The sequence below is a fragment of the Rhinoderma darwinii genome, chromosome 3, assembly GCF_050947455.1.
Source record: "Rhinoderma darwinii isolate aRhiDar2 chromosome 3, aRhiDar2.hap1, whole genome shotgun sequence".
NCBI classification, from domain to species: Eukaryota; Metazoa; Chordata; class Amphibia; order Anura; family Rhinodermatidae; genus Rhinoderma; species Rhinoderma darwinii.
Window position 1 is genome coordinate 115,829,832 of NC_134689.1, and position 10,507 is coordinate 115,840,338.

At 42.0% G+C, this 10,507-nt stretch overlaps 1 long non-coding RNA gene across 1 annotated transcript; it reads left to right on the forward strand.

Annotated features, from left to right (window-relative positions):
• The first annotated feature begins 745 nt into the window (after nucleotides 1-745).
• On the forward strand, nucleotides 746-3,243 carry LOC142749056 (uncharacterized). Its single transcript, XR_012882366.1, has 2 exons — nucleotides 746-811; nucleotides 3,065-3,243. It is a non-coding gene; the product is annotated as an uncharacterized LOC142749056 (long non-coding RNA).
• Nucleotides 3,244-10,507: the final 7,264 nt, after the last annotated feature.

Below are 10,507 nucleotides of genomic sequence, written 5' to 3' on the forward strand. Positions count from 1 at the left end.
AAGGCTGTGTTCACATGGTCAATCCATCGTAGATTCAAGCAAAAATGACAGAATAAATAGTGCAGGATTCTGCGCTATTTTGTTCTGGAAAACAATAGACGACATGACGAAAACCCAAAGGACCATTCTAGTCAATGGGGTCCGTCGGTGCGGTTGGTGTTCGTCATGCGACGAATCAATCACTGGGGTCTGCCAAACACTGATGTAAACAACAGAGCCTAACAAACATGAAAACATTTTGTAGTATTCTACATATTATAACAAAAGGACAACTGCATTTAAATAAAAAATATATATATTCCGTACGGACTATTGCTGCGTTGTCCACTTTAGTAAATGCTGTGCAGTTCTCTGTGTGTTGGACTCGGACACGGACATATTATGGCTCTGGCAAGGAAACTGTGGCAACCTACATGCTGCAATATACCACACGCCCTCATACCTGTTATGATTAGACATAAAATAAATGATTAGTGGGTTTTCCACGTGACCGGTGCCATTTCAGGCCACAATGTATTGTACTTTATACAGCGTATACAAGCTGTGTACCCAAACAGATTTCAAATCTTCTACTCCGCCACCTGACCAGTGATTGAAACCAAGGGATCCTGTCCAGATGACTACTTTTAATTCCAGTCTGTGAATTGTCAGCAGGTTCTGTTTCCTGTCTATGCGTTTATATATAAACACCGGAACACTTGCATGAATTTTCTCCTGCTCTCAGTGCCAGACTAACTTTTATACAGTCCTAATTTATTCACCAGAAACCTGGGTCGGCAGTGGATTGTGGGAGATTGCCCTGATGGTGGAGGTAATGTTTTACTGAATGAGTTTAGTTTGTGAGCACAAGTCAAAAGATATGATCCCGCTTTTATCTACTGGAAAACAAACATGCTACTAATCTGTATTGTCATTTACACAATAGTTCTAATATTAGCAAGGAACTCTGTTCAGCCAACCGTGCATGTATATTTCAATGGAAAGAGCTGAAAAAGTCACTTCTGGCAGCGGCTTATCTCTCATGGGTGCATTGGATCATAAAATCTAACATGACTAATCCCTCTTAAGGCCCTTTTACACGTCTCAATGATCGGGCAAATGAGCGTTTATATGAACGCTTGTCCCCGGTCATTGCCAATGCTCATTCATCCGCTGATCTGCTCGTTATGCAGCAATAAATATTATTGCTGGAAATGTATGGGGACGAACGATCCTAGTGATGATTGCTCGTCGCCATACATAACCAGGCATTGCTCCTTGTGAAAGGAGCAAACAAGCTCTGATATACAAGGAGTCTCGTTGATCAGTGCTCTTTTTTTAAGGCCCATATCGGGCCGTGTAATAGGACTTTTAGTCCTGACTTCTGCCTTCAGGGGACAGTCGGGAGCTCCCTATACAATGGGTGGGGTTTTAACAACTTTTATCACGTGGCCAGCTTAAAGCAAAAAATCAGAATTCTGCTGACTTCTAGAAAGCAGTTCATTAAGGGAACTTAAGGATAAGTTTTTTTCTTTGCATCACTTTTTAGTACACGACATTAAAAAAATTATGTCAGATGCTCCTTCGCAACATATGGCTACAGCTGTATCTAGTAACAGTGAATGTGGACAAACAGCCTCTGACAGAATTTTTAGAATGGCATTCGGCAGATCTCGATGAAGGGAAAGATTTCCTTTGGCCTAGTCCTACACGTCTACTTAAAATTTCATTCAACTCTATTATAGTGGTATGCGTCTTCTACTATTCCCTATGGAAAAAGTCACATGCATCTTGTACAGTTTCTAACTTGATTGAAAATGTCTGCAGTAGGAATCAATGGAAAGGTATGGACTAATGTGTAATCCTCTCAAACATTAACAGGTACATTAAACACAATGGGTATCATTAATCAAAACTATTTAACATAAAGCCACCCATACTAACCAATTACAATACTTTTCCTTTTTTCAGAGAAGTTTAAGAAATACATTTTATGTTAGACAGTTTTCACGAGTCTCTCTCAAGGTTAAATTTGCAACATCCATGTCGTTTTTGGGTTGGAAACTGTTGGATATGCTTATGACTTTATTGGGTCTATTTTTACTTCTATCAGATGTGGCCAATGAAAGGTATCCAGTTTACAAAACTCACTTCCATATTCCCTATTAGGCTAGTTTCACACTGCGTTTTTGTTGTTTGGTAGATAAGCTCCCATGTCTCTCAATGAGAGTTACTCAAACAAAACAAAAAAACAGTGTGAACCCAGTCTTGGGGAATTCAGAGTTAATAGAGTGGGTCCTATATTCAAGATCTTCCTCTTATTGCCCGAGTGGAGAGCGGTTGGCAACTGCATCTCGTTCTGGAGAACCTATCCTGCATTGCACAGACAACCCATTGATTTAAATGAGCACTGTGTAATTCTTAATTTACCCTGTGTTGGCGCTGCAGGGAAATTGAACACTTACTGACCGGTTTCTCCACAGATTACAGCTGATCGCAAGTGATCCCAGCGAGGCGGACACTTTGTGATCCGCTTATGGTCAAGGGACCCCTCTATCAAGAAGGGAATATCCAAAGGGGTTTACCCCTTCAACGGTTTATAATTGGAGGAAACTATCAAAGTTGGGGATTTTGGCCGACCTTTATCTTGTGTATGATCAACTTAAAGGGGTTATCTTCATGAGAAGAGACAATTAGGACATATAGACAGTAGAGGTGGTGTTCCCCCATCAGGGCCCTCTGAGTCAAAGCGGGGAGCCACCCCGTCAGAGAAATCCGATCCATCCATGTATTACATAGTCGGCTATTCATTTGAATGGCCAACACGCAATACAACGTTTCCCCTGCAGCGGCATGAATGACCAACGGGAACTTGCCATGTGGATAACAGCTGACTGCTGAAGGTGCTAGGAAGCGGACCAATGGCAATCATCGGGGCTGCTGTCATGATTTTTTATTTTTTTTCCTTCATATTATGGCCATGTGAAACCCACCTAAGATGATAAAAACACAGTAGTTCTAGTGCAGAGGGGTCTTTTTTGAGAGTATTTTTTTGTAAACATAATTTTAATTTTGTCTTGTTTAGGAGATATGGAACATACACTTTTGACACTACAGTTTTTTGTTTTTTTTCATCATTGAATTAAAAAGGTGGGAGCACTATTCCAAGGAAGGCTGGGCATACACAGAAAAGTTATAGTAGCAATGCGGCTTTTATTATTCTATTATTATTGTTACATTAAACATAACGACTATTGCAGGAAATCCAACGTGGTTTGCTTCTTTAGTACTTTGGAAATAATTTCTCACGTTATAACGTTGATTTTCATGCGACTCCTATGCAACTTTGGCTCTGTGTTATCCCAGCCTTATATTTAGCTATTTTCATGTTTGATTCTTTACCAAGTGAGAAGTGGTAACAGTTTGAAAGCTCCTGTGACGTTTGCTTCCGTGACATAGAACAATACAGCAGGGTTTTAGAAATATAGTGCTATCAGAGAAGGTGACTAATCTGCAACACGTGAGTGTTGAGAGTAACCAATGCTGATACATAGATCCGGATAAAAAAAACTTACTGTATTTGTCATGTGAAATATCTAATTACATCTGTATGCTCACTGATTGCAGACTTAAACATAATACATTTAGTGCATATATGGCTGTACATATGCCAACTATGAGCTGTGGTAGATTTTCGCTATCATTGTCGTATTCTGGCGTAAAATATAGTGGTTTTTTTTGGGATGCACATGTCCAAGCCCATTCCGATTAGCACCGCCTACTTTAAAAAAAAAAAAAAAAAAGTGTCGGGACCGACCTAAAAATGCAAAAAGTGCAAGATATTTGCACAAAAATTTAAGCTTTTGCGCAAATTGTGACTTTTTCGCAAACTGGCTTAGCGTTCATAATAAATTTTAACAAGGTTTCCGTAAGTTATATTTTGTATAAATGCCATGAAATAAGAGCGACACTGAATGGCTAACTTGTAGTACTCAAATACAGCAGTCTTTCATGCCAGCTGTATGTCCTCCATGTTCTGATTCCCTGAATGCAGGGTTAATGTGACTGAAGGACTGATGCAAACAGGAGCTGTGTGAAACGACTAACTAATAATGCTCAAATACATCAGTCTTCATTGCCAAGTCCATAGTTTTCATGCTGTGAATCCCTGAAAACAGGGTGAATGTGGCTGTAGGACTGACGGAAATAGGCGTTCTACTAAATGACTAAGGGCAAGTCCACACGGTGCGTCGTTGACGCAGTTTTGTTGCATTTGGAAACCGCATGCGGTCTTTGTCTTTGTAATGCTGCCGTTCTGTTGCGTTTTTAAAGGAAATAATTGATGGACATAGTTTTCACCTGTGTTGAAGTTGTTAGGGGCTTCCTGTATATAGTTCATTACAAGGCATTGCAGAATTGTTAGGGTATGTGCACACGATAACGACAATTACGGCTGAAGTTACGGAGCTGGTTTCAGGAGAAAACAGCTCCTGCATTTCAGACGTAATTGCTCGTACTCGCGTTTTGCGAGGCGTCAATTACAGCCGTAATTTGGAGCTGTTCTTCATTGAAGTCAATGAAAAACGGCTCAAATTACGTCCCAAGAAGTGTCCTGTACTTCTTTGATGACGCTGTTATTTTACGCGCCGTCTTTTGACCGCGATGCGTAAAATTACAGGTCGCCGGCAAACCCATTGAAATGAATGGGCAGATGTTTGCCGACGTATTTGAGCCGTATTTTCAGGCGTAATTCGAGGCATAAAACGCCTCGTTTACGCCTGAAAATAGGTCGTGTGAACCCAGCCTTAGCAAAAAAGCAAGCAGTTCAGCAACAATTTTGGCAGCGCGGTCATTAACCGCATGGGGTCAGACATTATGAAGATGCGTTCAATTGCACAAAAAACACATTGTAATATAATAGCAGCAGTCTGCCCATAACAAAAATGTCACCATTGACTTCTATTTAAAAATTACTTGCTGCAGTTCAAAAACGCAACATAAACACACCGTGACTGCACTGTGTGGCCTTACCCTAAGGGTATGTTCACACGCTTAACAAAAAACGGAGCTGTTTTCAAGGGAAAACAGCCCCTGATTTTCAGACATTTTTTGAGCAACTCGCGTTTTTCGCAGCGTTTTCTACGGACGTTTTTGGAGCTGTTTTCATTGGAGTCTAAGGGTATGTTCACACGGCGGGGCTCCGTAACGGCTGAAATTACGGGGATGTTTCAGCCTGAAAACATCCCCGTAATTTCAGCCGTACCGGCATGTGCAGGCGCTTGAACGCCGCGTCAATTACGGCCGTAATTAGCGCTGCTATTCATTGGAGTCAATGAATAGCGGCTCCAATTACGGCCAAAGAAGTGACAGGTCACTTCTTTGACGCGGGCGTCTAGTTACGCGCCGTCATTTGACAGCGGCGCGTAAATATACGCCTCGTGTGAACAGACAAACGTCTGCCCATTGCTTTCAATGGGCAGATGTTTGTCAGCGCTATTGAGGCGCTATTTTCAGACGTAATTCGGGGCCAAAACGCCCGAATTACGTCCGTAAATAGGCCGTGTGAACATACCCTAAGAGAAAACGGCTCCAAAAACGTCCCAAGAAGTGTCCTGCACTTCTTTTGACGAAGCTGTAATTTTACGAGCCGTCTTTTGACAGCGACGCGTAAAATGACAGCTCGTCGGCACAGTACATCGTAAAGCCCATTGAAAGTAATGGGTAGATGTTTGCCGACGTATTGGAGACGTTTTTTCAGACGTAATTCGAGGCGTAAAACGCCTCCATTACGTCTGAAAATAGGTCGTGGGAACCCAGCCTAAGGCCCCATGCACACGACCGTAAAAACTCCCGTAATTACGGGCCCATAGACTTCTATTGGCCACGGGTACCTCCCTGTATGCTTACGGGAAGGTGCCCGTGCCGTTGAAAAAGATAGAACATGTCCTATTTCAGGCCGTAATTACGGCACGGGCAGCCCATAGAAGTCTATGGGGCTCCCGTAATTACGGGTGACTACGTGTGTGCACCCGGAATTACGGGAGCGTTGCTAGGCGACGTCAGTAAATAGTCACTGTCCAGGGTGCTGAATGAGTTAAACGATCGGCAGTAACTGTTTCAGCACCCTGGACAGTGACTTCCGATCACAATATAGATAAAGCTGTAAAAAAAAAAAAAAAATGTTCATACTTACCCAGAACTCCCTGCTTCTTCCTCCAGTCCGGCCTCCCGGGATGACGTTTCAGCCCATGTGACCGCTGCAGCCAATCACAGGCTGCAGCGGTCACATGGACTGCCGTGTCATCCAGGGAGGTCGGACTGGATGTCAAGAAAGGGACGCGTCACCAAGACAACGGCCGGGTAAGTATGAATTTCTTTTACTTTTATTACGGAAAGGGCTGTCCCGTCTCTCTATCCTGCACTGATAGAGAGAAGGGCTGCCGATTTAGTGCAGTGCAATTTTGCAGCCAAAAACGTGCCCGTAAATACGGGTCGACTACGTGTGACCAAGGATCCATATTTACTTCAGTATTTACGGGTGGACAAAAATACGGTTGTGTGCATTAGGCCTCTAACTGTTAGTACTCTAATACAACAGCCTTCCATGCCACATATATATCTTCCATGCTGTGATTCTCTGAAGGCAGGGTTAATGTGGGTGTGGGGCTGATGAATGTAGGAGCTGAACCAAATGACTAACTGGTAATGCTGTAACACAAGTCTCTCCTGTCACTATGCATCTGTATGTTAACAAACTACCAAAATAAATATCTGATATAGATTATTAGTGTAAAATGAGCAAGCACTGAATGACTTGAATGGTGCTCAATAATCATTTTCTCAAAGCTTTCTACTTCTATTCATACCCACCATTGTGATAATAGTGAATACGAACATATCCCATGGACTAGGGACCTCGTTTATTCATTTATATGTGAACTTTTTTAAGTAACCATTTTTGTTGATTTTAAAGCATACTCAATAAAAATTATTTATTAATATTAGTGTATACCCTATTCCAGTGATTCATTTTTGCCACAGATCTATAGAACCAATTGTTGGTTGATAACCTCTGAGATATATTAGGTAGCAAGTAAACAGTCAGTTGTTTGATGTATTGGAAGCAAAAAAAATGAGCAAGCGTAAGGATCTAGGCGACTTTGGCTAAGGCCAAATTGTGATTGCTAGACGAGTGGGTCAGAGCATCTCCCAAGGACGGACAATTGGTGAACTGGCGACAGGGTCATGGGTGAACAAGTGTTAGTACAGCAAAAACGTGAGGGGATGGCGGCGCTCCTCCGAGACTCTTATGAGGTGGTGAAGTGTAGATAGCCGGCTGCCACCCACTGCAGTCCCTTGGTGCTAAATCCTTAGTACCTGGGACAAGGTGAGAGTCAGAAGGTGAAGAGAAAAAAAATGCAGTGTAATTACGGGTATCGGCGCCAGGCTGAAGAGGATCAGGAACGGAGTCAAGTGTATAGGATCTAGGAGATCTTTTATTGAGAAGACGACGCGTTTCTGGACCGGACTGGTCCCTTCGTCAGGTCAGTATACAATAGTAGCACGTGTAATGTGCACATATATATGCAGTAAAAAGACCGGGAACACACCGGTGCACAACACTTCAATTAACATACAAATTAACAAGAGCCGTTACAGGATGACAGATCCTTCGTGGCTTCAAAGTTTAAAACATCATGGTTTATACAGATAATATGTTATTCACATGTGTTCTTATACATTTATTCATGATTGTGTACATTCTGTTCTAGCATCATGTTTTTCACCTAGATTCTCATCTACCTTTATCTCAAAGCCGTTTTTGAGCTGTTATACTTTTAAGCATTAAAGTGTTGCCATAGTATCATGATGTTTGTATTCATTCACATATGTGAGCAAAAAGTATTTTAACAAATAAAGACATTTTGTTTATTTGTAGGTGATCTGCAGTTTGCAACCTGCTGTTTAGTTGCAGTGCATCTGTGTCTTTCCATAGTGATCCTCTTTTCACCAAGTTATCCTGGTGCCGATACCCGTAATTACACTGCATTTTTTTTCTCTTCACCATATGGGTGAACAACTCTCATTGATTCTTGTGAGGAGTAAAGACTAGTCTGCCTTATCCAATCCTACTGTAGCACATATTGCTGAAAAAGTTAATTCTGGCTATGATCGAAAGCTTTCAGAACACATAGTGCATCGTAGCGATCAGAGCCAATGCTGACCCTTCCTCCAATAAAAGTGTCTACAATGGGGTTATAAGCAACAGAATTATGAAGCAATGAAAGGTGGCCTGGTCTGATGAGTCACAATTTCTTTTGCATAATGTGGATTGCCAGATGCGTGTGAGTCGCCAACCTGGAGAAGAGATGGCACCAGGATGCACTGTAGGAAGAAAAGCCGGTGGAGGCAATGTGATGCTCTGGGCAATGTTCTGTTTGCTAATCTTGGGTCCTGACATTCATGTGGATGTTACTTTGACATGCACCACGTAACTAAACATTGTTGCAGACCACGTACACCCATTCATGGCAACGGTATTTCCGTAAGCCTTTTTCAGCAGGATAATGCACCCTGCCACACTGCAATAATTGTTCAGAAATGGTTTGAGGAACATGACAAAGGGTTAAAAATGTTGATTGGCATTCAAATTCCCCATATGTCAAATCTGATCAAGCATCTGTGGGATGTGCTGGAAAAACAAGTCTGATCCATGGAGGCCCCACCTCACAATTTACAGGACTTTAAGGATCTTCTGCTGTCTTATTGACCGATACCACAGGACACCTTCAGATATTTTTCCATACCTCAACTTGTCAGAACTGTTTTACCAGCACGAGGGGATCGACACAATATTAGGCAAATGGTTATGTTAAAGGGAAGGTGTCATGAATTTTATTTTTTTACCATATTGCTTTTAATATGATATTAACATAAATGTTATTTATTTGTGTTCTCTTGTTCTACTTTTTACTTTGTTCTTACTTTTACTTCTCTATGGGGGCTGCCATTTTTTTTCATCTCTGTATGTGTCGATTAACTACACATACAGAGATGGAATACAGCACATACAACCCCATAGAGAATGCGAACGAGAGCCGTTCCATTATCTGAAGCGTACGCCGTCTGTGTGGGAACGGCACATGCACCGCTCCCACACAGACCAAAACTAAGCTCGTTCGCAGAGCGAAATTCGGCGCCTGTTTCATGTGGACTGGAAGCCGCTGCCGGACAGTAAGGTGACGACTTCCGTCCATATGTTTAAGGAAGCGAAGGCGCAAGGAATAGGTGCGGAAGCGGCGGCAGGAGCAGGTAATTTATGTTCGTGTATGTGATGTGTGTATTATGTTTGTGTGATACTGTCTGCTGAGCCCTGTATCTAATCCTCCTACACTGTGCAGTCGCTCAGAAAATGGCGGCACACATTGTAGGAGGTTTGAAGACCATCAAACCCCTCCTCCTGGAACTAGCCAGAATAAGGGATGGGAGATTGTGTGAGGACACTAGAGAGAGTTTGTCTACCCCAAATTTGCAGCCTAAAGCAATGAGGTTGCTTTACCACATTGACCATGCTGCAATTTTGGGAACTGCTCCCGCTAGTGGCCAACACATGGAAATGTTCTAAATTAGAATCTAATTTATAATATTTCCTGACTTGTGGAAAAATTAAAACAATGTGTAATCCCTTAAATAATAATTGTTTAACTAAAAAAATAAAAAATAAATTGTAGCGACACATTCCCTTTAAGGCTGAACAGTGTTTTTTATTGCTCTTTTGGGTTTTTGTATTTAAAATTTAAATTCACCTATTTACTTTGCCCTTGCACAATTTAACCGCAACAGTTTCCTGGCTGGTGAAGATCCATAGTACTGCTTATCCTTAGCTTCCTAGTTCATGGATATACTGTCAGAAATTATTATTATTATTAATCCTGATAAATAGAAGAGAGAGCGCTAGAGATAATGCAACTCTGCAGGACCATGCTGATTTATATTCTGTCCAGGGTTGATGAAAAGCCCGAGAGGGACACATTAAGGGTATGTTCACATGGCCTATTTTCAGATGTAATTCGGGTGTGCTGTCCGTGTTTCACGCATCAGTTGCTACAGATATGCAGAGAAAAAAAAAGTGCTTGCAGAGTAGAAACACGTGAAAAACGGCAAAGCACACGGTGCTGATGCGGAACGGAACGCACACTGATGGCACCCAAGCATGAAATACGGTCCGTTTTGTGCACGCAAATTGGACTTGCTCGTGTGAATGAAGCTGTGTGTTCCTGAAGAAAGCACGGCTACTTTAACTTGTTTTTTAATCCGATGACTTTAGAGTTTGGTTCTTTGCTCAATCTGCTGCTTGTGGTCTTGTGATCTATTAATGGCTTTTCAGCATTCTTAGGCGGGATTCACACGAGCGTGTGCGTTTTGCACGCGCAAAAGCTCCATAAAAGCTTTGTGTGTCATCGGCATATGATGCGTGGCTGCGTGATATTCACGCAGCCGCCATCATTATCACACTCTGTTTTTATGT